A 25,853-nucleotide genomic window follows, 5' to 3' on the forward strand; every position below is an offset into this window, starting at 1 on the left:
GATAAAAATCTATATTTCGGAGATCTGATTCCAAATTCAAAGCTACAATTCCATCAGTCTCATGATAGTAATAGAGTATTGGAAATGCAATATTAACCAGTTCAAAACATGAACTCTTGAATAGACAGGAATAATAAGGGAATAAAAATATTATCATACATACAAGTGTTTTTCCCCAGGATGGACTGCAAACTGCTTTACAAAGTGAAATACAAACTGTGTCTCCAGGGTCCACTTCCCCCACTGCTGAAGTGCAGCCACTTAAGGTGGCATGTGGCAATTATTTAACAACCTACCACAATATACAGCAGTTCAGGACAAGAGTGAAAGAATGATTTTATTCAGTACAGCAGGGGAGGGCTTTTTGGGCTACAAATAGGAATTTGGCCAGGATACTAGGGACCTGGACCCCTACTCATGGAAATATACGACAGGATCTTTTGAAGACCGTAAGAGCTCAGTATCTTGATTTTACATCTCCTGAAAGATGGCCGCCCCACCAGCACAATGCCCCCTAGCACTGTACTGGAGCACTGGTTCACCAATGCCTTAGATGGGAGGGTGCTACCCACTGTATCAAAACATGACTTGCTGCAGCACTCTGGTATACTTTGGAGGCCTTCCCTTCAATATTGTCTGAGCCTGCTTGGCTTGTAAGGGCTGGCAGGATGGCAGAACAAGTAGGTATGGCTGTTGGCCAAATACAGAGCACAGTGAGGAAGTCTGAAATAAGCCTGACAAACATAGAGGCCATTTGGAGTTAACAATGGAGGCAGAAGAACCTTAGATCAGGGTGGTGGGTGACCCTATTCCTCCCTGGAATCACATCAGCCCATGAAAAAAAATTTTATATATATATATATATATATAAAATACACACAGAGGAAATTTTGGGTCTGAGCCAGCAGCTTCATAAGTTGTCACCACTGTTCTTGTAGCTGTGTTAGTCCCAAGATATTAGAGAGACAAGATGGGTGAGGTATTACCTTTTATTAGACCAGCTTCTGAGCATGGAAGGTACAAGCTTTTAACCTTACATACAGGCCCAGACCTGAAAAAGAGTTCTGTGTAAACTTGAGAGCTTGTCTCTTTCACCAATAGAGGTTGGTCCAATAAAAGATATTACCTCGCCCCCACCCCCCAACCTTGTCTCTCTAGCTTCTAAGTGTCTGTCTGGGTTTCCTTACCACATTGGGGGGTGGGGGAGAGGATTCACTCAGTGAGATTTAGGGACTGATGGTCAGCTGTTAAATCAATATAGGTTCATTGAAGTTATCAGAGTAATGCTGATCTCCACCAGCTGAGGACCAGATATTCATATGGAAATTTCACTGGACAGGAAAGAGAAATTGTTCTCCCTCTTCTCCCCCATCCGCCTCCTGCTCAGAGCCCTTTGGAACCTGAGGTGCCAAACACACAGCATTTTAGTATCTACACATAACCTAGGCCTCTTAAATCCCAATTACATGGATAGGTCCCCGTTTCTCACCTCTGACCCAAATACAATGGAATTTAGGAGGAGGTCAAGACAGACATGAAGCTCGGGGTGGCCTTGCTTTGAAGGGAAATGGTCTCAGCAACACAGGTAACCCGCAAATAACTCTTCATCATTGGGCAAGAGGCGGGATTTCCAAACCAAACTGGTGGCAGGAGAGCCTCATAAACAGACATCTGGAAATCAGTGTGGAAAAGCACCTTTCTCAGGGTTAATTAACAGTGAAGGTTAAAGCACTGGGGCTGGTCCACCACAGCACAGCTGAGAGCCGTCCCCAAGCTGATGTCATCCAAAGAGTGACCTCATTGACGTGACCACACTTAGAACCGCTTTACCCACAGCTGCTAAACAATCATCTTATTTTAATTGAAAAGACCCCATCAGTGGGTGAATCACTGTTAAAATCTGCCCTGGTGCCAGGGAGAGACCAGTGTAAGAATTAGAAATGAGCACAAAACTGCAAAACTACTCCGCAGGCATCCCTAAAACACTCATCTCAGCAACAGAGACCAGTACCTCGGGCATCTGAGCCGGCAACAGTCAGAGATCTCACTGTGCGAGGGGCTACTGCTAATCACGGAATTTCCAGGAACAGCCCATCTCTGCTGTGGAAACATTGCCCAGAAGTGATACTCCTAAGCAGGTCATCAGACCTGGTGCCGTACTGCCAAATTTGTGACTTCACCGTAGACAGGTACATGCCCTCCAAGCTCAGACATCCAACATGAAATGTTGTGGTTATTGGCAGAACACTGGGGGCTGGGAGGGCATGATAGGAAAGATGCGGAGCTGTCCTGCATGCCTCCAAAAAGCCTGAAGCCACCGACTCTCTTGGGTGGGTGTAAAACAGAAGCTCATACTTTTTATATTTCAGGGGAAAAAGTTTCTCACCCTTTTCCTTGTAGGAATAGCCTTGGAAATGTCAGACCGATTGCTAATGCTGAAAGGAATAAGCTACTAAACTCCATTTCTGCAACAGGAGCCTTAAGTATGTGTGCGCGTTGGAGGGTGAGGAACAAGATATAAAGGTGCACATGCGCGCGTGCACAATTTTGATGTAAAAAGAGTCTGATAGGTGAGCTGCATCCCCAAGAATCATCTCAGTGCTCCTCTAGCATTTTTAAGCCCCCTCTGACAAAGGGATGTGACAATGATGGACAGGTGTCTGTTACCCTGGGTGTTGGGAGTGACACAACGTTGGGCTGCTCCAAAAATGCTAGTGCCGACTCTGAAAGAGGTCAAGTGCCACAAACCAGAAAGAAAGAAGAAAAAGAAAGAAACCCATCAGCAGGCCCCTATGCGAAGTAGTGAAACTTAGCACTGCTATAAATCAATCAATTGTTATATTGAGAAAGGACAATAACTTCTCCAACTTCCTACCCCTTATGCCCCAGCAACAGGCCTTCTCCCAAATCCAGCCAGCTGTGGACGCGGGAACTTAGCAGCCTGTGCCGCAGATATGTTTTTCCAACAGGTGCAGCCCTTAAAGGTAGAATTAATTTTTCCCTTTCTTGGCAAGTGTTTCTGGATCCTCGGGGAAATTAATGAGCACACACCAAATATGTTTACATAATATCACCCCAGGATTTATCCTATGCAATGTCAGAAGTACTTTTAATCTCTCTGAGGGCCAGGAAAGCACGGGAGGCATGTCAACACAACCTACTCTCCATACCGGCAGCATGAGGATCACTACTGTATTGATGGCTTTAATGCACCGGGTGAGCATACTGGCTCAGGTGACAAAGGAATCTGAAAAAGAGGAAGGGGTTATGGATGAGTAAGACCCATTGAACTGATTGGAAGTGTGGAAGGGCTCCATTGCCAGTGGGATGCCTGCAAGTACAAGGGACGCTCAGAGTCCTTGGGGCTCTAAAACCCCAGCTCTGAAATCAGCGTTTCTCTCCCACAGCTAGCCCCTATGCCTGTATGCATGGTCAACTTGGCTTGTAAAATTTTGCTGTGCTGTAATAGGATACTTATATTCTTTGATAGTGATTGTCAGCCTACAGAAAAATCCTAACACAAAAAAAAAACAAAAAACCCCAAAACCCTAACACCTTTGTCTCCTGGCAAATGGGCAGAAAATCCCTCTAGTTGCTCTTAGGTAAACAAACTTCTTCAGGTCTGTGAAGACTGGTGAATTTCCCTGCAGGAGGTTAACTACCCTGCCTTTAGGTAGAGAAAACTCCAGCTCACAAAAGACAATTCCCTTTTGTCTCTGCTCTGTCCCCAAAGCAGAGAGAAAAAAAAATTTAACTGCTCTCAGCTTAAAACCTGCTTTCCAGCAGCCCAAAGGGAAAAAAATATTTCCTTTTCAGATCTGTGCTTCTGGTTCAAAAAAACCTCAAATTGATCTCAAAATGATTTCAAGTTAATCCCACCGCTCTGCCACCATGTCAAGGTTCCTTCCCCACTCTGAACTCTAGGGTACAGATGTGGGGACCTGCATGAAAACCTCCTAAGCTTACTTTTACCAGCTTAGGTTAAAACTTCCCCAAGGTACAAAGTATTTTACCTTTTGCCCTTGGACTTTATCGCTGCCACCACCAAATGTCTAACAGGTATATAACTGGGAAAGAGCCTGTTGGGAAACGTCTTTCCCCCCAAAATCCTCCTAAACCTTACACCCCCTTTCCTGGGGAAGGTTTGATAAAAATCCTCACCAATTTGCATAGGTGAACACAGACCCAAACCCTTGGATCTTAAGAACAATGAAAAAGCATTCAGATTCTTAAAAGAATTTTAAATAGCAGTAAAAAGAATCACCTCTGTAAAATCAGGATGGTAAATACCTTTCAGGGTAATCTGATTCAAAACAGAGAATCCCTCTAGACAAAACCTTAAGTTACAAAAAGACACAAAAGACAAAAAATGGAATCTACATTCCATTCAGCACAGCTTATTTTCTCAGCCATTTAAAGGAATCAGAATCTAACGCATATCGAGCTAGATTACTTACTAAAGTTCTAAGACTCCACTCCTGTTCTGTCCCCGGCAAAAGCATCACCCAGACAGAGAGAGCCTTTGTTTCTCCCCTCCTCTGGCTTTTGAAAGTATCTTGTCTCCTCACTGGTCATTTTGGTCAGGTGCCAGTGAGGTTATCCTAGCTTCTTAACCCTTTACAGGTGAAAGGGTTTTTCCTCTGGCCAGGAGAAATTTTAAAGGTGTTTACCCTTCCCTTTATATTTATGACACACCCCTAAAACCTCATTCCCAGGCATCTTTCTCAGATCTCTATGTGCCGTAGGATTTTTGTATAGCACCAGACACCCTAGGACCTAAGCTGTTCCTAGGTCAATTAAACCTCCACGGTGAAGTCCCTAGCAGACTTCAGATGCATACTTTGGTCTCTGCTCTCAGTTTCTTCTCTACCCTAGGATCCCCTGAAAACTCAGGTTTGGTGAACTTTTTTGCAAGCTCTGAGTCACTTATAACACAAACTATAGTGAAATTTAGTGCACACAACTAAGTGAAATATACGTGCTTGCATACACACACACTTTATGTGGAGTGTATTTTCATTGCAGAGCCAAGCCCTGACCTAATTCCCAGCACTTTTGCCGCTCATCCTGTCTGAGTGAATAATGGGTCAAATACCTCTTCCCTGGTGTAATCCCAGAGGTCAATGAAGTTACCCCAGGCAGGAATTTGGTCCAAAGCGACTGTCCCTGGCTGTTGGGATCAAGAAATACCATGTCAGCTGCAATTAAGGATGTCGGTTGCTTCTGAGGGCAGGCAGAAACAATGAAAGCCCTTGTGCTGGAGATAATATTCACTGATGCCTCCACTTCTGCAGCTTTATCTCCTTCATTTGGTTAACAAAACAATTAGGTTAAATTATTAATACAAGCAAATCTCTATTAATAGTTATGCTGGGCATAATTCAAAATTGCTCAGTATACAATGCTTATCTTGTATCTCCCAGTCACAGTGCTTCCCTGTTAGGCTAGCCAATTAAAGCAGAAGGGTGCAAGTCTCATTAAACAGGTCTCAAGTTCAAAATCCAAAACTTTTATGGGAATCATTTTTCCTTCCAGTAAATGTGCTTATAAAACCCATACTACCCAAAGTCCTGGAGCAACACTCTTGTAAACGGGTTTTGGTTTGTAGTCGCAGTTGGACTGTAGTACTGTCTATTTTTCACCTGTTAGGAGGCTATTTATACCTGGCCGAGCTCCAATTCAGGTACAGCAGACAGTTAGCCACCCAGGAGCTCCATTCACTGCCAGCTGCAATAAACGTGACATTCTGTAACTTGAGCAGGCAATTCTGATAGCTGCTGGAGACACTCATTCAAAACAGAGGGGAGAGAGGAACAGAGTACGTTTAGAGATACTATAAATACCGAGCTGCTCCCTGTGAAAACCGAGGACTGGTGCATGTGCCCTACAACCAGAGACAGCATAAGGGTCTGTTTGCATTACACTGAGTCCCCCTAAATTAATCCCGTATTTGTGCAGTTTTGCATTCAATGCAATCGCATGGAATCACCCTGCCAATGGGGTAGATGGCCGTTAAGAGAATGGATAATGTACAACTCCTGCCTGGGGGCTGTATCGGATGAGCAGTGACCGAAAGGAAGGTCATTACACGCTAGTCTTAAAGGGAAGACCCGCAATACAGGGCAATCCTCAAAGGCCAGCCAGGTTTCCAGTCTGATAGCTGTGCCAAGTATTCCTTTAATCCTTTATTTACCCGTAAATCCGCCACTCTGTTCAGCAGGCTTTTACTGGTATTGGGTTTCAGCTTTCGGGTTTCAACTTTAAGTGTACACTGTGTGGCCCTAATGAGAAACCCAATCTGTTAATGGGCAGACCTTCTCCACAGGACCGGGTCTTGGCAACAGGAGTCAGTCCCTGAACTTTCACCTTCCACTTGGCAGCATACCAGACTAACTCAACATCTCTGGGCTGGCTTACATTATCAGCTCGTTATTAACATACATCATAGCCAAATCTCTTTTATATGCACCCAGCAAACAGGAAACTACACAAGGGGAGGGCTCCTCATTTTTGTCTGACTCTGGAGCTCATAAAAATGGCCTAATTAGAACCAGCAATGGTGCGGTGGGGCATTCTGCAGATTTTCCTGCATGTTCTCTGCCTAGTCACCTTAGTCCTGACTTGGAAGAACATGAGGGATTGTCAGCTGTATTGTACCAAGTGCCGTCGTGGTTCTGTGGCAGTCTATGGTACTTATGCAGCCCCATTACTGTATTTTAGAGCCTCACCATTTTTAATGTGTTTATCTTCACCACACCTCTATGAGGTAGGACAGTACGTTTTACAGATGGGGAACAGAAGCCCAGAATGGCTAATTGTCTTGCCTAACGTCACACAGGAAGGCTGTGGCAGAAAAGGAAATTGAAACTGGTTTTCCTGAGTCACAGACTAGAGTCTTGGACCATTCTTCCCCCCCACCCAATGTGGATTCCTCTCAAGGGAAGTAGAGTTGTGGGAATGCTTACCAGTTGGTTTCAAAATGGATTGATGAATATTTTAGGTCAACCTCTTTGTGTGGATTCACAGTTCTGAGTTCAAACAAATCCCCTTTTCTCCATGGTAGAATCTCACTGCAACGGTGTAAGGTAAATTCAGGTTTGATGGGGTTGTGCATGCTCACATGAGTTTAGTGAGCTCAGTGGCAATATTGGACAAAATCCACGTGACTTATCCTTGTGATCTTTTCCTAAAAGAGTGGGTCCAAGCTTGAAAGAAAACGAGCAATAGCAGCCACAAGTAACTTTTGGATGTTCAACAAAGTTCATAGCCAGCTTTGATGGAAACGTTGCCTCCCTGAAGAGCATTCATGTGAACCAGATGTGGTCAGCAAATGCATGTCAAACAAACACTAATGAAGTCGGATTTGGAGGCATTTGAGGTTGAGCAAAAAGCGTATCGCCCCTCTAGTAAGGTAAGACTAGGACATATTTTCACTCTTAACCTAAGGCAGGACTTGCATACAAGTTTCCAGAGCTAAGGAGTTTATGCAGGAATCTACTGACACCACCAAAGTTCCTTGGAAGTTATCTGGATTACTTGATTCTGTTTTCATCCACGTAATCAGAAGGTTTGTTTATGAATTACCTTTGCATGGACACTACAGTTTGTTTTCTAAAATAGCAATTCTTGCATGTATATGCAAGTGCATCAGATATATATTCCTTTTAAAAATAATGAATGTTCTCATTACCACTAAGTACAGCTTCAGACAACTCAAGCTAATTGACCCAATCTCCAGAAAGGAGTACAATGTGAAAGAAATCAATGTAGGTTGTTTATGTGATAATCCTTAACCATGTGACTGAATGATGCAGTACCATCTGGTCCAATAAAAGCAGCTTTCATTGAATTGTAAAATGGCATGTTTTAGGTCTAACACACTTCAGTTAAAAGTAAAGATGGTAGCACTTGTTATGGTACAAGCTCAAAGCCTGGTGGATGTTTCACCTTTGTGGACAAACCAGCTTTGCAGATCACCAGTTTGTAAGCCACTTACAAAGATTTGGGCCAGATCCTCAGCTATACCCAAAGCAGCAATAAGGCAGGATTAACCAGCCATTGCAGGAGTCTCCCAACATGGATGCGGTATTCTCCATCATTCATAACTCCCAGTATGTCCAGCAGGGAGGGAGTCCTGCTGGGGCATCTCTATTCCCCAGCGATCCTTGGAAACTGGAACATTTTGCTCTATAAATGAGGACACTCTTGAAGAATGCGAGTTACTCATAATGATACGCCAACGTTTGTCAGGAATAAACTTGTTTCGTTTTCACAAGATCAGTATTCATTACATTTCCAGTTTATACACAGTTTCCCCCATTGCCGGTCCTCTCAATTTCTCAGGAGGTTGGCAACAGAAAAAAGAACTTCTTGCTTCCAGATCGCTGGTTCAAAACCGACCCAGCCAGGCAGCAGTTGAAAGTTGTTTCTACCTGATGGTTATTCTGCAGCTTGTGTTACATACATTTTTTCCCCTCAATCTAGACCTCAGTGGACAAGGTTTTCACATCAACAGTCAGCAACCACTGCTGGAAGTCTCAGAGGGCAAGGACTGAACGGGCACGGAGGCTCCACTAAAGTCTCTGTAGAACTGGGGGAGGCATATTGGTGGGGTAGGATGGGTAATCTTGCACTGTCACAGTCTGAGATGTACCTGTCATCTTCCTGGATTATGAGAGGATTTCAGTTTTCAAGGCTGTCAAACTGGCCCTTGTCACAAATATTAGATTTGCACACACACAAAAAGCAATGCACGAACACTTAATGCAAAGAACACACCTGCTTTGAAGGAACCTTCTAACTTCAGGAAAATTAGCCAGAAAGCAGCACAAGATTAAATTTGCTAAAACCGGAGATCTTTATAATGCGGAAGCCCCACATTTGCTTTGACTGCTCAGGAGGTAGAAATTTATATATATATATATATATATATATATATATATATATAATTTTTTTTTAAATGGTTCTGCTTGGTATTATTTTTCAGAAGGTGATCTCATTTAATAACTTGGCTATTCAGACTGAATTTATGCACAGACGCTCAGAGCCAAAAATCTGTTCCTGTTTAATCTGCAGCAGAGCAGGTAAGAGTAAATATATTCAACATGGACTCAGTTCTTGCTGTTTCAGCCTCCTGTGACATAGCAATAGGCATCAGGAACACAGTATCTGCCAAATGACCTGCTGTTCCAAGAGGTTTTCATTAGCTTCAGTCCTTAAAAAAAAAAAAAAAAAAAAAAAACACACAAAAACAACTTTCCTGCTGCTAACTACAGAAGAAATTATACAGAATAATCTTCTAGGACCAAGCTCTTCCAAATGCAAGAAGGTTGGGATTTGATTTTAAATATTTAAAATAAACCACATCAAACTGATTGCACAGAAACCTGCACGGAGTATAAACCAAAGGAAACAATGGTAATGAGAGGTCTAGAATGCTTGGGTCTGCTGGTCAGAAATGGCTAATTACATTAACAGAAAAACTCCAGGAACTCAGATAATTGGACAAGTATGTACAGGTTAAGTCTGAAGGAAATATCAAGGAAGAGATGCTTGGGAATCAAGGCTCCTCAATTGTATTCTCAGTTCTGGGTTAGGGCCTCATTTACGGGTGAGCAGACAGAGACACAGAGTAAAATGGATATACTAGGTACCTACCATACAGGTGTGGCTTGGAACTTAAGTGTTTTCAAAATTCTTTGGGATCCCGGAATGAAAGGCACTGGACAAGTACAGTGTGTTATTATTAGCATTAGTAAAGTACAGTAACCCTTTATGCTTTTAAGCACCCTCCCACAGTGTAATCGGATCTAAACATATTAAAAATCAGACATAAACGTACATTTACTTTTTAAAAAAATCCATTATTCACTCATGATGATCCCAGAGGAGGCATGCCAACATAGTAAGAGAGGAGGGAAGGAAAGACACTGCAGATTGCAATACCTACCAGTCCCATCAAACAGTGAGCAATTTCACCCCAAAGAATCTGAAGAGGTTAGAACCCTTAACATACATAAGGGCCCAATCCAAAACCCAATTAGGTCAGTGGAAAAGCTCCCCTTTGCATCAATGGGGCTTTGGAGCAGGCTCAAAAAAAAAGTCTATAAAAACCACATAAAGTTGCCCTTTATTTGTATAAAATGACAAAAGGGATTATTTCAGCAGTATTACTACCCAGTACAGTGCCCCCAAATCCTACACTCTGAAATTCACTCATACTAGACACCCACTCCTATGAAATTGGGCCCACATTTTCAGACTTGGAAACCTAAATTCATGCACCTAAGTCTGACCTATTTTCAGAGGCATACGGCACCCACATATCCTAGTCATCCATTCTGAGAACCAGATCATACACTCAAGTGTCTACATATGGATTTAGCTGCCTTAGTTTAGGCCACCAAGTTAAGAATAAAAATGAGGCCAATATTTTTCTTGGTTTCCCTAAGTGCATTTAAATTAATGAAAAAAATTAGACCATTTCACTACAGCAAAGGCTGACTCAAGATCGCTGCTTTAAGTAATTTGCACACAATCTGCAGAGAATAATTTTTAATAGATGCAAAGTTAAGTGAAATTTAGACTGTTCAACATCCAACAATCCAAAACCAAACATTAGCTTACATGTAAGCTCTTTGGGAGCACTGAGTGTACTTTTCATTAGCAAATAAGGTGATTTCAGTTTAAAGCAGCAAACACGGCATTCTGCTAGGTAAGCTATTGAATAGCATTAAGAAAGTCTCTCTGCCCGGGCTCCAAAGACAAATATGGCACACGAGGTGCTGACTCACTATTTTATTGTTATTGTTATCTCCTCTTTACTGTTAAACCCACCCACTGCGCCTATAATTTTGCCACTTTGGATTGGCAAACAGGCAGATGCTTTGGAAGCCAAGATCCATTTCACTTTGGCCATCAGCCAGCAGAGGGAGCTCTCTGAGTAACTTAGTCAGTGACTTCCCTGCCAGTCCCGTGTTGCCTCTCTAGCAGCCCACACAGTACGACATTTCCGCCTCCTTTCAAACCTATGCATCTGACATGTCAGGTTCCTAATAAATTACTTGTAAAGACTGGCAAAAGATTTGACCCTTCCTCACACTCACATGGCAAACGTGGTTGGGATGACAGGAATATACCTATTCGCTATTCTGTGGTGGACATGTCCACTTGATAGCTGCAATTACTAGACGATCTCAATAGCTGCCACGTAAATGGGCATTGGATTATACTGTGGATTTAGAGAAGCATTTCCTAAGCTCAGAAAGTTTTAGTCTCCTCTGCTTTAGTAAAGAAATAAATAAATAAAATAAAATCAATCCATCTTGATTGTCTTATAGTGGATATATCTGGATTAGTATCCCTCCATAGGCAGACATGCATTGCTCATCTAGCTGTAAGAGACCCTTATTCAGAAGGGTCGGTGGAGGCCTGGATTTAAATGCACAGTTTGTCAACAACGTTTTCACGATTACTAGTAAAGCAGCATAAATAAACCCCCGTAATTCCTTATTTGATGGATTATTAGCAGTAGATGTTGGCAGGAATCCATGTCATTCTGCACACAAACAGGTTGTCACGGTTCAGGGCAACGGCACCTGTACTTTTCCTCAGGTGTTGCCTTTTTTGGGTGGAGACCTGCACCTCACCCCCTTCTGACCAGGGGGTATCTAGACGGCATAGTTCCCAGCATTCCCATCACAGACAGGCTGCCTGCTTGCTTTCCCTTCAGAGCTGGTTAACAGATTAATTGCTACAGATACAAGTTACCAACAGCTCTTCTATGCAAGCCTCTTCTATTCCTAAGGTAAAAAGCACCACAAACAATAAAAGAACCTACATGCATGCTAATAGGCTTATCAGAGACCACCCCAACTCGAACATGGATTCTAGTAGGCCCTCTGCAAACCTGGGGTCCTGTCCATTTGCCAGCTCAGGAAGAAGGCCACGAGCCAGTTAAACACCAGGCTATTTATCCAAAAACCCTTTCTTTGCCTGTTGGTCCCTGGGGAAGAGTCTGAACTAGAATATGCACACCTCTCCAGGGGCCTGGCCCCAAAGGGTTGATAACAGAGGAAGTACATGACCATCCCTCCTACCTATTAGGAAAGGTACACACCCAGTCCCCCAATACTAAATACACCGTTTCATTTTTAATGGAATGAATACCTTTGAGGTAAATTGTAATTCAATAAAAGTTTTAACTTAATGCCATAAAGTTTATCAAAGATATAACAGGATACTGTCACACAACTAACTTCTTAAGCATATTTAATTTCTATCGCTGGCAAATGACAGCACAAACAACTTTGTCCTTTTTAGTCTCCTTCTGTTCCAAATTTTCCATTTGTTTCCTCCCAAACTCTACTCTGAAACACGATCACGGACTTCATGAGCGTCTCTGCTGAACCATAAACCTCACAATCAAAACTCCATGAACGAAAAAGTTGCTGAATGCCCTTTGTGGGCGGTTTACTTCTGAAACTCGCATCAGATCTATCTGGCAGAGGAGACATGTATGTAAACACAAAGACGTGTAGGCTAATGGTTAGAACGGAAAGTCAGGACATCTGGTTTTATGCCTAACTTCCACTGTTCACTTATGTAACAGATCTGGACAGATCTGAACAGATCCTTTCATTCACATGAGTAGTAGCTTTCTCTGCAAGTGCCCCCACTGATTCAGCAGGGCTCGTTGCACTATCCTGAACCTACTCATCATGAGAAGAAGTATCTTAATCTTGCCCTATTGAGTTTATGCAAGCCCCAAGGGTTCCAGGCCTCAGTTTACCACCCTGTTAAATAGAGTACCTGCTCTACCCAAGCATTAATTGATTTTTAAAAGCATGTTCAGACACCTGGCTGAAAGATCCTATCGAAATACAAAGCACTTATCACTGCTAGCGCTTTTGTTTTTAAATAAGCCAGTATATGCAATGTTATGCAGTTGTCAAGACAACCTACCTTTCCTTTCCAAATGAGCACACACTTTCAAGCAGGAAATCCTCAGATCTGAACAGTTCACCCAATTAATGTTTCTTTCTAACCCCCTTCGTATCCCATCTTTTACATAAAACTTTCTTATTTCCATCTCAGCCGTCTCTGGCATCTGCCATGCGAGCATCTTGAAGCACTTTGCAAAAATCAGTTAATCAAAACCAAGATTAAACCAACATGTTTTCTGACTGAGTTTAGAACTATGAGACTAACTATGAACATGAGAGAATACTGGGTATGTCAAACATCACTCTCTGTGGCAATCAAGAGCAATGAAATACAGCTCAAGGAGTAGGAAGATCAAATTAAAGTTGTTTAGTTACATGGGGAAAAATGAGAACCAGCCTCATATGGAATGAGAATGAGCTTATAATGCAACTGCTTTATCTGAAGCTTGTGAGGTTTGGATACAGAAGTGGCTTACAAAGGATGGCGCGTCTGCATTTCAGTTAAGAAATGTTTGCCAGTAAGTGTTTTCTTGCTTTAAATTTCATTCTGAACACTTATGCATCTGAAATGTAAATGAAATCAGGATCTGACCTGGATATCCTAAGAAATGAGTGAAGTTTTAGCTGCTTGACTCCCCCTGAAACTAAGATCTCACACAGCTCTCTAAAACATTAAATAATGAACATCTGTTTCTGTGTTCAAATCCAGACAAAAGGTCTTAGCTTGATCATGCAGAGACTCACTTGTGAGCACCCCTACACCTGTAGGATGTTCTACGGACATCAATGGAGACATGAAAAGGAATGCTCGCAGGCTACTTTGCAGGATAGGGGCCTCACTCAATAATTAGGGAAAATCCAGATCCATCCTAGAACAATTGAGAACCTGAGGACAGGTTTGGTGGATTTTTCTGTACTCACAAGGTTTTGTCCATGAATTCCATCTCCAGCCTGTCACAGTGTAAATGGAGAGGTCTTGGGGTATGTCTACACTGCAATTAAAAACCCAGAGCTGGTCCGTGCCAGCTGACTCAGGCTCGCGGGGCTCAGGCTAAGGAGCTGTTTAACTGTGGTGTAGAAGTTCCAGCTTGGGCTGGAGCCGGGGTTGTAGGACCCTACAAAGTGAGCTCCAGCCTGAGCCTGAACATCGACACTGCAATTAAACAGCGTCTGAGCCAGCTGGCACAGGGGAGCCTGGGGTTGTCAACCACAGCATAGACAAACCCTTAGTGTTTCTGCATCCTCAGAGTGAAACATCAGTGAGGTAAAAAACTGCCTCTGTTGATCTCAATGGGCTGTTAAGGCTGATGATTTGATTTCAGTTACTTAAAAGCTTCAATAATAAGTGACATACCAGCTATATTCAAGGAGGACATATGCTTGTCCAAGCAGGGATAGCTAATAATAAGACCAAGCTCTTATATACAGACTGTTATCAGCAGATTTGAAAGCACTTCACAATGGAGAGAAGTATCACCATCTCCATTTTGCAGATGGGGAAAACAGACAGAGCAGTTAAGTGACTTGCCCAAAGCCATCCAGCAGGCCGGTGGCAGTACTGGGAATAGAACACAGGTCTCTTGAGTCCCAGGCCAGCATCTATCCACTAGGCCATATTATGTTGCTCCAATTTGAATGGCTGTTCTAGAGGAACTTAGTGCTAGGATACTTGCATGTTGCAACATGGCAGGAGACTATTAAACAGCTAACTGGGACAAACGATATCATTTGGACAACTACATACACTGGGCTTTGATGTGATAAATCCATATCCTCATAACTAAAACAAACTAATATACAAAGAGACCACACCTGCTCCACCCATATACAAACGGCACAGGGAACAAAACTCACATCCTTCAGCTCCATAATCATTAAAGGCCTCTGGACAGTTGAGCTGAAGGCTAATCTCCACTATATGGAAGTGGGAACGGTAAAAGTAGTGATGGTTGCAGTGTCTCTCCAGACCAACCCCTATTGGGCAAGAACATTAGCCAACATTAAGTGACTGAGCAGGTCTAAGGTATTGTGTGTCCTGCAAAGGATAGTTGCATTCGTGTATCTATACGGCAGAAGCAGCAGCTCAGTCTATTAAACGTGGATCAGAAACCCAGATCCAAAGAGCCCCAAGCTTTAGGGAAGTTCAGATCCAGACTTTGTGGCTAAATCCCATTCCAGCTACTTGCAGATTTCCCCCTTGTGTCTCCCCAAGACATATGGGGTCTTTTCTCCTCCTGAAACTTCGCTGGAATCATCCCCTGGTTAGGCAATGCTTGAGCCTTAATGTGCCAGCAAAGCAGAAGATTGTTCTGGTGCTAAATTCCCTAGTTACCCAGATAACTGCTTTCTCAGTTCCTTTGCGAGTTGCTAGGAATCTGAAAGTTCACTGGTAATTGGAGTGGTTAAGATTTCAGTGTTATTGGAAATGAACCAAAGTCTCTGAAATGAAGTAGGAGGTGCAGTCCGTCCTCGGGTATTCAGTGCCTGTGCTGATAGTTCCCTCCCATCATTAATCACGATTTTATGGAAGAGTATATGCCTTGAAATCTTTATTTCAGTGACCCCAAGAAACACCAATGACCTCTTGCCTCAGCAAGACCTGTTCAGAAGATACTGAAAAGGAAAATATCTTGGGGTTAGAAAGAGAGTCATCTTTGAACTCAAGGAGTTAGAATGAGGAGGAGAAAGAGAGCATATTGTATCATTAATTTGATTCACCTCTTCCTGGTCTATTGAATTGCATTACGTTCAGATAAGCAAAATGTTCTCCTCTGAGCTTTTTAACAGAAAGCTGAACAGGCAAACAATGCACTTATCTCTTGGGGAGTTTGCTGTACAGTTTTCTTGATTATTCCTAATGTTTTGACACAAATTTTCTCCAGAAGACAAAAAAGCAAAAATTACATCCCATTAAGGGCAGAATAAGAACTGAATAAATATAACAATAGCAGGAGGCATTGTTATTACCTGCACATGATGATGAAATTACAGTTCTCATTTATCACTACAGAAGTATTACAAAATGCAGTGTTGCTAATCTATATTCAATATTACAAATCAAAACAATGTTAAAAGGATGCTAAGGTTGCAAAGTCAAGCACTCAAATGTTAGGAAATGTCAGAAGTAAGGTTGGCTGTAAAAACCTAATTCACAGTCTTTGTGCATATGCATTATGACCAGAGCTGGTTGGAAACTTTTCAGCAAAAGATGCTGTTTACATCTACACTGAAACATTTTGAAAAAAATGTGTTGAATTCATCAAACATTTCCACAAAATTGATTTTGAAACGTTTCGGAAAATTATGGAATTTTGTTTCAGATTTCCAAGCTTTGGTTTGGAATTTTATTTTAATTTATGGAGTTATTTTCCATTTTTGTATTATTTGTATTACTTTATTACTTGATGTTTGTAGTACTGACATGTCATAATGACAGTCTAATAGTGGCTATTTTCCCTTTTTTAATTTTTAAAATCATTAAGGACAGCTCCTACTTAGAATTGATTGAAACATCTCATCTTCTGTTCTAGACCCAAGGGTCTTGTTTGTCTTATGTAACAATTTAACATAAATTCATAACAAATTTAAGTATTTCACCTTTTTGTGTGCATGGTGAACTACTTACAAATAGATTGTAAAAGCCTAACATTTACTTGTTATTAGAAACTATTTGTGAATTTCTGTAGTGAATAATTCTTGGTCTACAAACGCCACATGAATTGGGAGTATTTGCAGTTCTTCATAGGTTTGACAGTCATAAGCCACATGGTATTCCTTCTGTTCCCTGACTGGATGATTCATATACCTAATATGAACTGCTAACATTACAGTTGAATATACCATTTGTACTTTGCATTATGTTGGTTAGTGAAGTCATCCAAACAGGAATCAGAAAAAAATACCCACGACATCTTTATGTAGTTAATCAACACAGCTGTGAACCCTAGACCTCAGATCCACTATGTACAGGAGTTGAATGGTTGTGATGTCACCTGTTTGCAAAGGAAGGTCATAACTTTCATGTTGATGCCGCTAGAGTGAAGGAGGACAATGAAACTGCTGCACCTGTACATGTGTGTTTAAACTGCAATAGCGGGGTTTCCCCACCCACCCACTATATAAGAGCATTCCCACTAGCAAAGCTTGATTATTTAAACATGAAAATCCAAGGACACTTGGATCCAGGGTTCCACTTCTAAACAGAAGACAGAGGGAACATTACCGCCTCACAAATGCGTGAAATATGTTGTAGGCCAAATTCTGTCCTCAGTTATTACACCTAACATGGCTCCCATTGGACGTAACAGAATTTGGCCCAGAAATACAAACACATATGCAAAAGTGACCACAGACGGGATAAATGGAGACATCTTCAATAGTTTAAGATCTTTGCAATTTTTCACCATTAGGACATTGAACTGCAAGCAAGGATTCTGCCTATTTAACTTCTATGCCTCCTTTGGCAGGAAGCAGCCTAAGGGGATGCTGGGAACTGTAGTCTCTACATTCAAAAGTTATTGTGTTGCTTGACTTCTTCCCATGAGAGCCTAGAGCTCCCAATATCCCTCAAGTCTTTGTACTCGCTACTACCAAAAGGGCTAGCAATAAATTACACAATATCTGGCCAGACACACAGTCGGCTGAATTAATTTCTTCTCTTTGCAGTCCTTGACCATCAGAACACGTGGAAGAGTTACAAAAGGTGAGTGGGGAGGTTGTGTGAAAGAAACAAGATCCCGACTGTCTGGAAGTAGATTTAGTACCTAGGGTCAGTTACTGCACATATGGAAATGACTGGAGCAAATAATTTTTCACCTAGGTTTTTTTTTTTGGGTGTGCATTAACAAATGCTAGTTCTCCACCCTCCATCGTAACACCCAGTAACTGCTCATAATATTTTATTCTATTATGTTCAAGTCAGATAATTGCATACGTAAACAGTGCATTGTACATAAGTAAACAATATTGGGTATGTAAAAAAGAGAAGTTTGCATATTTTTTCCATTGTGCTCTTTAAATAAAAACAAACAAACAACCCCCAACCTTTTAGTTTCTGCTGAAGTTGATTTCTCTTCTCGTCGTTCTGAAATAGATTCAGAAACATAAATAGCTCATGTCACCAGATATAATTTATATCGTGCATGCTATGCACATGTTTCCAGGGAAGATACAAGGATGGATACAGCTGCCCTATAAATCTCACACACAACATCTCTTTTGCCTCCTCCTTACCCATTTCTCATCCAGCAAAAGCTAGTAAATCCTGAATAGATAGTCGGACTGGCCCCAAACCCCGATGAATTCAACCAAGATCTGATGATCCTCTTTCCCAATCTATTTGTAGGACAGTTCTAAAAGCCTCTGGCCACCATGCAACAGTGCCCTTCATATTAGATTAAAACGCTGCTTAAACCCATTACTATGGCAACTCTTTCCCTGTAACAATTGCTTATGAAACCTAATAGCACCAATTCATTCTTGGATGCGGCGATCTTTGAAACTGCCTTCTACTGTGGAAAATTAGGAGTGGCATTTTAATATGTTTGTTCTATTAAATGCAATCTCATCCCTAGGGTAATTAGGTGTAGATGAACAGTGTTCGCATTTTATGAGCTATTTCCCTACCTCCAGGGGCTAAAAATGAGGCTAACATCACATGTAAAGTGAGATTTTTCAACCACTCAGTACCCACAAGTGGGGCTAGATTTTCAATGGGGCTCATCACCCGGCAGCTCCCAATGTGCTGAGCTCTGAAAATCTGGCCAGGTGTTAACATGCGTAAATGGGAGCTGAGCTTTTTTAAAAGTTTGGCCCCCGATGTTTATGCAAAATTGCGTCTGTGGATTCCATATTCTGCCCTCCCGTTGCAGGTGGAAGTCCAACTGAGTTAATGAGTTTTCTGCATGTGGCAAAAACAACTGATATGCAGCAAGGGGGATCAATATGAATAAGAGATCGAAAGCACCGACAGGAAAAATATATTTTATATATAATTGAAGTTCCAGCAGGATGGACAAACTGTACTCCAAAAAGTTCGAAATCCTTTTCCCCCCAAAATCAAGCCTGAACTAAACCTTTTTCTGTGGAGGTTTTAAATGATTTGATTTCTTGATATTCTGGAAAAAAAGAACGTATTTCTTGCTTCTGAGCTGGATCAGATGCACAAAGACACCCGGGGGGGGGGGGGGAAATCAAAAACTTTGTGCAATATTTGCTGCCCAATTGGAAGTAGGATGTACACAAACTGTTTCATCAAAGCCTATTCTTGTAAAAATCTCCTGACCAGTTGTGCAGACTGTAGAGACTCTGCATAATCCAAACATTTGAGGCTCGCTCCTTATTAAGGTTAGTGGGTATAACACAAAATGAACTGACTAGAGAAGAGATACCCAAGAGACTTTCTATACTACTGAGATGTTCAGGATTCTATCAGGTGGGGGGGTTTTAGAGAAATTAGGAAAACTAATTATCTCTCTCATTGATTTGGGGCAAGTGAGTTCATTTTAACCAGTGCCGGATACATGATGAAGCTTAGTCTCTTGCAGCTTGGTTGAAAAGTTGCTATATAGCATCAAGACTCTTGGTGACAGAACGTATCTACTCCGCTTGAAGGTCTAGATGTGGTTAAGAAGTCCCTTGACCCATTTCAGCTTGCAAGCATGAAGTACAGGGAAATGATCCTGATTTTTCCCAGGTTTTCGCACCTCATCCCATAGAAACATTTTTTTAAAAAACAATGTTTTGTCATCAATACCTTGTCCTATGAACGTTTTTCATTGTGACAGTAGAAAAATAAGTTTACTTCTCACAAAAGGCCAGATCCTCAGCTTGGGGTAAATCAGTCTAGCTCTGTTAAAGCCAATGGAATCATGGGGATGTCACTAGCTGGGGACCTGGTCCCGCATCTTTGGTATGTTCCCGATTGCAGCCAATCGGAGAGAACAGCACTGCTGCCTGAACACTGCAGCATTAGCACAGGTAACATCTACGGCATCTCATCCACTTGCTGTCACGTCCAGGGGAGTTTTTACACCCTTATCCGCAGATAAATGTACACGGCTATGTTCATTCGCCTACTATCAGCTCTGCCTTTAAGAATCTCTCCGGAAGCCTGAAAAGAAAGAGAGGAAGTCGTTGAATTCATCCTTAGAATTTTAGCTCTCTGCCTCTGCATGGTGCCTTTTTACTACTTGATTAGTATCTAAATTCTCGCTGATTCAAGGCAGTTGTCTTTGTTTGCACTATATTATACATGCAGAGGAGAAATGTGAATCAAAGAGCAGGAGCTTCAGCTGGTGTCCACCAGCTCAGCTTCACTGGCTTCTAGGGAGCTATGGCACTCTGCATCAGCTAAGCATTTGGCTCAAACTATTTTTCAAGCTGCTATATAAAAGTTTTAAAGTGTACTATAAAGAGTGATCTGTGATTTTTGGAGAATGAACAACATAATAAATAGCATCTTTTAAAGAGGTAAATATGCTCTCATCAGGTGAGGTTCTAGAATAAACTCTGCTGGATGTTTGGAATCCATTCCCTGGAGATCATGGACTATAAATTGGAAGAAGAGAAATGGTTTGCTCAATACATGAAGTAGCACTGAGCTCAGGAAAATAAATTAGAGAAAGCTACTGTTGTAGTTCTCTGGTTTATTTCTGTCTAAAAGTCCTTGAATAATGATCCCAAACACTCTGCTAGTGATTACTGTTTCCCTATGATTAATCAGCTGCAAAGTCGTCTTTCTTCTTCTTCTTCTTCTTGCTCATTTCCCAGAGAACAGAGAAAGAAGCCATGCAGTGGCTTAGCGCAATGAGGCATTTTTGGCTTCAGCTGCTCTGTGAGAGCCCCACACGGGTACTACACATCTCAGCCTCCAACCCCCACCCTAGTGGATCAAACTCCTTACTCTGTAAATTATTTCTACAGAAGACAAGTAGAAAGAATTTGTTCTTCTCTCTCAGTCCCTTCAGAGGCTGCCTTTTCAAAGCTCTTCTTTTGTGAGCTGGAAAATATGTGCGGCAAATACAAACAAAATTAAGACACAGCAGGGAATTTTATATAGAATCATAGAATATCAGGGTTGGAAGGGACCCCGGAAGGTCATCTAGTCCAACCCCCTGCTCAAAGCAGGACCAATTCCCAGTTAAATCATCCCAGCCAGGGCTTTGTCAAGCCTGACCTTAAAAACCTCTAAGGAAGGAGATTCTACCACCTCCCTAGGTAACGCATTCCAGTGTTTCACCACCCTCTTAGTGAAAAAGTTTTTCCTAATATCCAATCTAAACCTCCCCCACTGCAACTTGAGACCATTACTCCTCGTTCTGTCATCTGCTACCATTGAGAACAGTCTAGAGCCATCCTCTTTGGAACCTCCTTTCAGGTAGTTGAAAGCAGCTATCAAATCCCCCCTCATTCTTCTCTTCTGCAGGCTAAACAATCCCAGCTCCCTCAGCCTCTCCTCATAACTCATGTGTTCCAGTCCCCTAATCATTTTTGTTGCCCTTCGCTGGACTCTCTCCAATTTATCCACATCCTTCTCGAAGTGTGGGGCCCAAAACTGGACACAGTACTCCAGATGAGGCCTCACCAATGTCGAATAGAGGGGAACGATCACGTCCCTCGATCTGCTCGCTATGCCCCTACTTATACATCCCAAAATGCCATTGGCCTTCTTGGCAACAAGGGCACACTGCTGACTCATATCCAGCTTCTCGTCCACTGTCACCTCAGGTCCTTTTCCGCAGAACTGCTGCCTAGCCATTCGGTCCCTAGTCTGTAGCTGTGCATTGGGTTCTTCCGTCCTAAGTGCAGGACCCTGCACTTATCCTTATTAAACCTCATCAGATTCCTTTTGGCCCAATCTTCCAATTGGTCTAGGTCCTTCTGTATCCTATCCCTCCCCTCCAGCGTATCTACCACTCCTCCCAGTTTAGTATCATCCGCAAATTTGCTGAGAGTGCAATCCACACCATCCTCCAGATCATTTATGAAGATATTGAATAAAACCGGCCCCAGGACCGACCCTTGGGGCACTCCACTTGATACCGGCTGCCAACTAGACATGGAGCCATTGATCACTACCTGTTGAGCCCGACAATCTAGCCAGCTTTCTACCCACCTTATAGTGCATTCATCCAGCCCATACTTCTTTAACTTGCTGACAAGAATACTATGGGAGACCGTGTCAAAAGCTTTGCTAAAGTCAAGAAACAATACATCCACTGCTTTCCCTTCATCCACAGAACCAGTAATCTCATCATAAAAGGCGATTAGATTAGTCAGGCATGACCTTCCCTTGGTGAATCCATGCTGGCTGTTCCTGATCACTTTCCTCTCATGCAAGTGCTTCAGGACTGATTCTTTGAGGACCTGCTCCATGATTTTTCCAGGGACTGAGGTGAGGCTGACTGGCCTGTAGTTCCCAGGATCTTCCTTCTTCCCTTTTTTAAAGATTGGCACTACATTAGCCTTTTTCCAGTCATCCGGGACTTCCCCGGTTCGCCACGAGTTTTCAAAGATAATGGCCAGTGGCTCTGCAATCACAGCCGCCAATTCCTTCAGCACTCTCGGATGCAACTCGTCCGGCCCCATGGACTTGTGCACGTCCAGCTTTTCTAAATAGTCCCTAACCGCCTCTATCTCCACAGAAGGCTGGCCATCTCTTCCGCATTTTGTGATGCCCAGCGCAGCAGTCTGGGAGCTGACCTTGTTAGTGAAAACAGAGGCAAAAAAAGCATTGAGAACATATACATATACATCGGCTTTCCTAGACAAAATTCCAATTTCAGCTGCACAACTGCAACGGACATCAGGATCTAGCCCTCTGCCTCTTTTACAATCTAACTGTCTGGGGGTGAGCATTCCTCTGAGCAGCTGAGTGCCCTCAACTCCCACAGATCAGTAAGAGCTAAAGATGCTCACCACTCTGCAGGATTGATTCAATAGGGCCGGATTCTCCTTTCACTTACACCAGGGATGTCAGGAGCAATTTCACTGAAGACAACATACTCACACCAGTGTAAAACCAGCATTAGCAAGGTCAGAAGCAGACCCATTGTTCCCCCTACTCTTATTCTCGCTCTACAACTGTAGTTTTAATAAATATTTTAACTCTGTAACAATGGACCAGGGAGATGTATCAATTACACCAACTGAAGATCTGGCCCTGGATTTTTAAATACTATATTGTCAAGCTGGACTCTCAATCTAGGTTCTTATAGAAGTGAGTTAAGAGAAAATTTTCCCTGGGTGCGCAGTGGTGGTGGGTTCTTTTTCAATCTGTAGGAAATAGTTTTCCCCCATCAGCAAAAACATTCCCCAGAATTTCTGAAGCTTTATAGGGGAAATCTAAGGGCAAGTCTACACTGAAAACACTGCATCGGTGCAGCTGTACCACTATAGCACTTGAATGAAGATGCCCTATGCCAACTGAAGAGGGCTCTCCCATCAGGGGTCAACCCACCTCTCCAGCAGGAGAAGCTTTCCCAGTGACATAGCCCTTTCTACACGGGGGTTAGGCTGATATAACTATGTCGCTCAGTGGTGTGGATTTTTCACAACCCTGAGTGACATAGTTATACCAACATAGGTCTGGAGTGTAGACCAGACCTTAGTGAAATGGATGAAAAACTGCCCACTATAAGCAAAACTGACTAGTCTGTGTTGTCATGGTCCCAGATGAGTAAAAAACAAACATGAATTCACAGTGAAAAGTAGGAATTCTTAAATTCCCATCAATTTTATGAATCTGAAATGTTATTCGTCACACAGAATTTGCTTTTCAACCTGACTGTGTCCCTTTAACCTAGCAAAGCATTTAAGGATCTAGTTTGTGCAAGAAATGCTATGCACAGTAAGGGCCCAATCCTGCAATCACTTACTGCCAAGCCTGAGCTCCGAGTCTGGAAAGCATTCCTACTTAGGAAAGCTCTTAAGCACGTGGTTAAGTGCTTTCTTGAATCAAGGCCCTACTCCTTATTAGCATGAGAATTCCCACTGAGCACAGCAGGGCTTCTTCCAGCAGTGAGCACTGCTCTCAGTAGTTTGCAGGACCGAGCCCTAACGCTGTATTTGTGCTACCATTTCAGATGCGTCAGGACTCAACTGTTTCTCAGTACCAGAGAGACCAGCAGAGCATGGAAATCATGCAGGTTGTAGAAGCACTAAGTGTGATCAAAAAAGCATGCCTCTGATGATAAATTGGTTAGTCTCTAAGGTGCCACAAGTCCTCCTTTTCTTTTTGCATTCATACTTAGTTATCCATGCCAGTATCTTCCCAGATGGTTATAATCCTGGAAAGCAAATACTGGAATGCAAAAAAATCCAAAGCTAAACCATAAGGGGACAAATACAGCATGTGAACTCAAGGAACATGGAATATAAGAGAACCCTGAAAAACACTGCTAGCTTTTCATTGAATCTCACCTACTGTTTGCGGTTCTTAACTGTAATGGTGAAAGTAACTGTGCTCCAGTCTGGGAATTAGTAGTAGGATAACATACAGAAATCCAGCCATTAATGCCCTGATGAGACAGAGCACAGATATTTTGCACATTTGCAAACCAGCTTTACTGGTTAGATTGTTAGCTGCTGTGTAATCAGTCCGTCTTTCTGATTCATTCCCAGCTAGGGTCAATGCAGTATGAACACAGGATTACTTCTATCCACAAGATGGGGAAATATAAATAAATAAATAAATGGAAGAATACTCCGTAAATGAAAATTAAAAGAAGAAGAAACAGGAGAATCAGCCTTTAAAGGAGTTTATGTACCCACAAAATAATAACGGAATGCACAGTACAGCAGCTTACTTGTGCATTAAAATAGGTACTAATGTTTAGAGTGTATTATTTCATGGCAAAAACACATTAAATCTGTAAGCTGTCAGTTTAAAATAGACACATTAGTTTTGTCTCAAACACAAAGAGGTAACAGCTGTAACAAATGAAGAGCTGGACCTTCCCTTTCAAACAAACAAAAATAGATGTATATTCCCAAATCTGCACTGAAAATTTATGACATTGAAGTCTTTTGTTTTGCTGTCAACAGGGTTTATAGACATCGGGTTTTACTTTATTTCAAAAGGTACAAACATAAATCCTGGGGAACTTCAGAGCCCACTGCTCTTCCTAATGTAACTTGACCACAGCACTCAGTGAGGTAAAACCAGCCAAAGCCCATGGGTCAAGTTTGTCCGTGGTCTTTTGAAGTCAATGGAGTTACACCACAGATGATTTTTAAATTTGGTCTGACATCATGTACAGATCAAACACAGTGGTCAAATTACACTAGATACATATGCTCCATTCATTGTAATAGATGAGCCCCTCATAATCTGTAATGTCGTTATTCTCACAACACCCCAGAAAGGTAGGGCAGTGTCCTCCTCTTTTTAAAGGTGAGGAGCTGAGGCACAGAGAGATTAAGCAATTTACACACTGGCAATCTGTGGCAGAGAAGGGAATTAAACCTACATCTTCCGAGTCCAATCCAGCAGTCCAACCACCGGGTAATCCTCCATCCCAAGGGAGGGACCGGTGTTGAAGTTACATCTTCTTGTGCGATTTTCATCACATCCTAAGCTCTGTTCTGCAGTAAAGCAAAATGCTCACAAATGTAATACTCACAGGGATTAGAGATGGAAAGGTCACGGGATTTAACTGTACATCCCTTACTCATGATGGTGGGCCCTTACTCATAAGAGTAGCCCTATTGCCTTCAGTAGGACTACCTGGAGCTCACCAATATGAATAAGTGTTGCTCAAGCTAGCCCTCCCTTGGTCCTGATTTAGCTAAATACTTATGCATGAGGCTACTCATGGCCTTGAAGTTAGGCATATGGTTACAAGGCATTTATTAGGTCTTCTAACCCACACTCTGCTTAGGCAAGATTGCTCCCCAAATCTGAAACCA

General features: G+C 42.3%; 1 protein-coding gene and 1 long non-coding RNA gene across 2 annotated transcripts in view; both read right to left on the reverse strand.

Moving 5' to 3' along the window:
- TMEM132C (transmembrane protein 132C) overlaps nucleotides 1-25,853 on the reverse strand; it is a 298,136-nt gene that overhangs the window by 225,543 nt on the left and 46,740 nt on the right. The window lies entirely within an intron of this gene.
- On the reverse strand, nucleotides 19,133-22,171 carry LOC311531534. The gene is made up of 3 exons (XR_014714234.1): nucleotides 22,060-22,171; nucleotides 20,848-20,943; nucleotides 19,133-20,055 (listed from the first exon to the last, which is right to left on the reverse strand). It is a non-coding gene; the product is annotated as an uncharacterized lncRNA (long non-coding RNA).

This window comes from Lepidochelys olivacea, assembly GCF_965140295.1.
Source record: "Lepidochelys olivacea isolate rLepOli2 genome assembly, chromosome: 15".
In the NCBI taxonomy this organism is placed as follows: domain Eukaryota; kingdom Metazoa; phylum Chordata; order Testudines; family Cheloniidae; genus Lepidochelys; species Lepidochelys olivacea.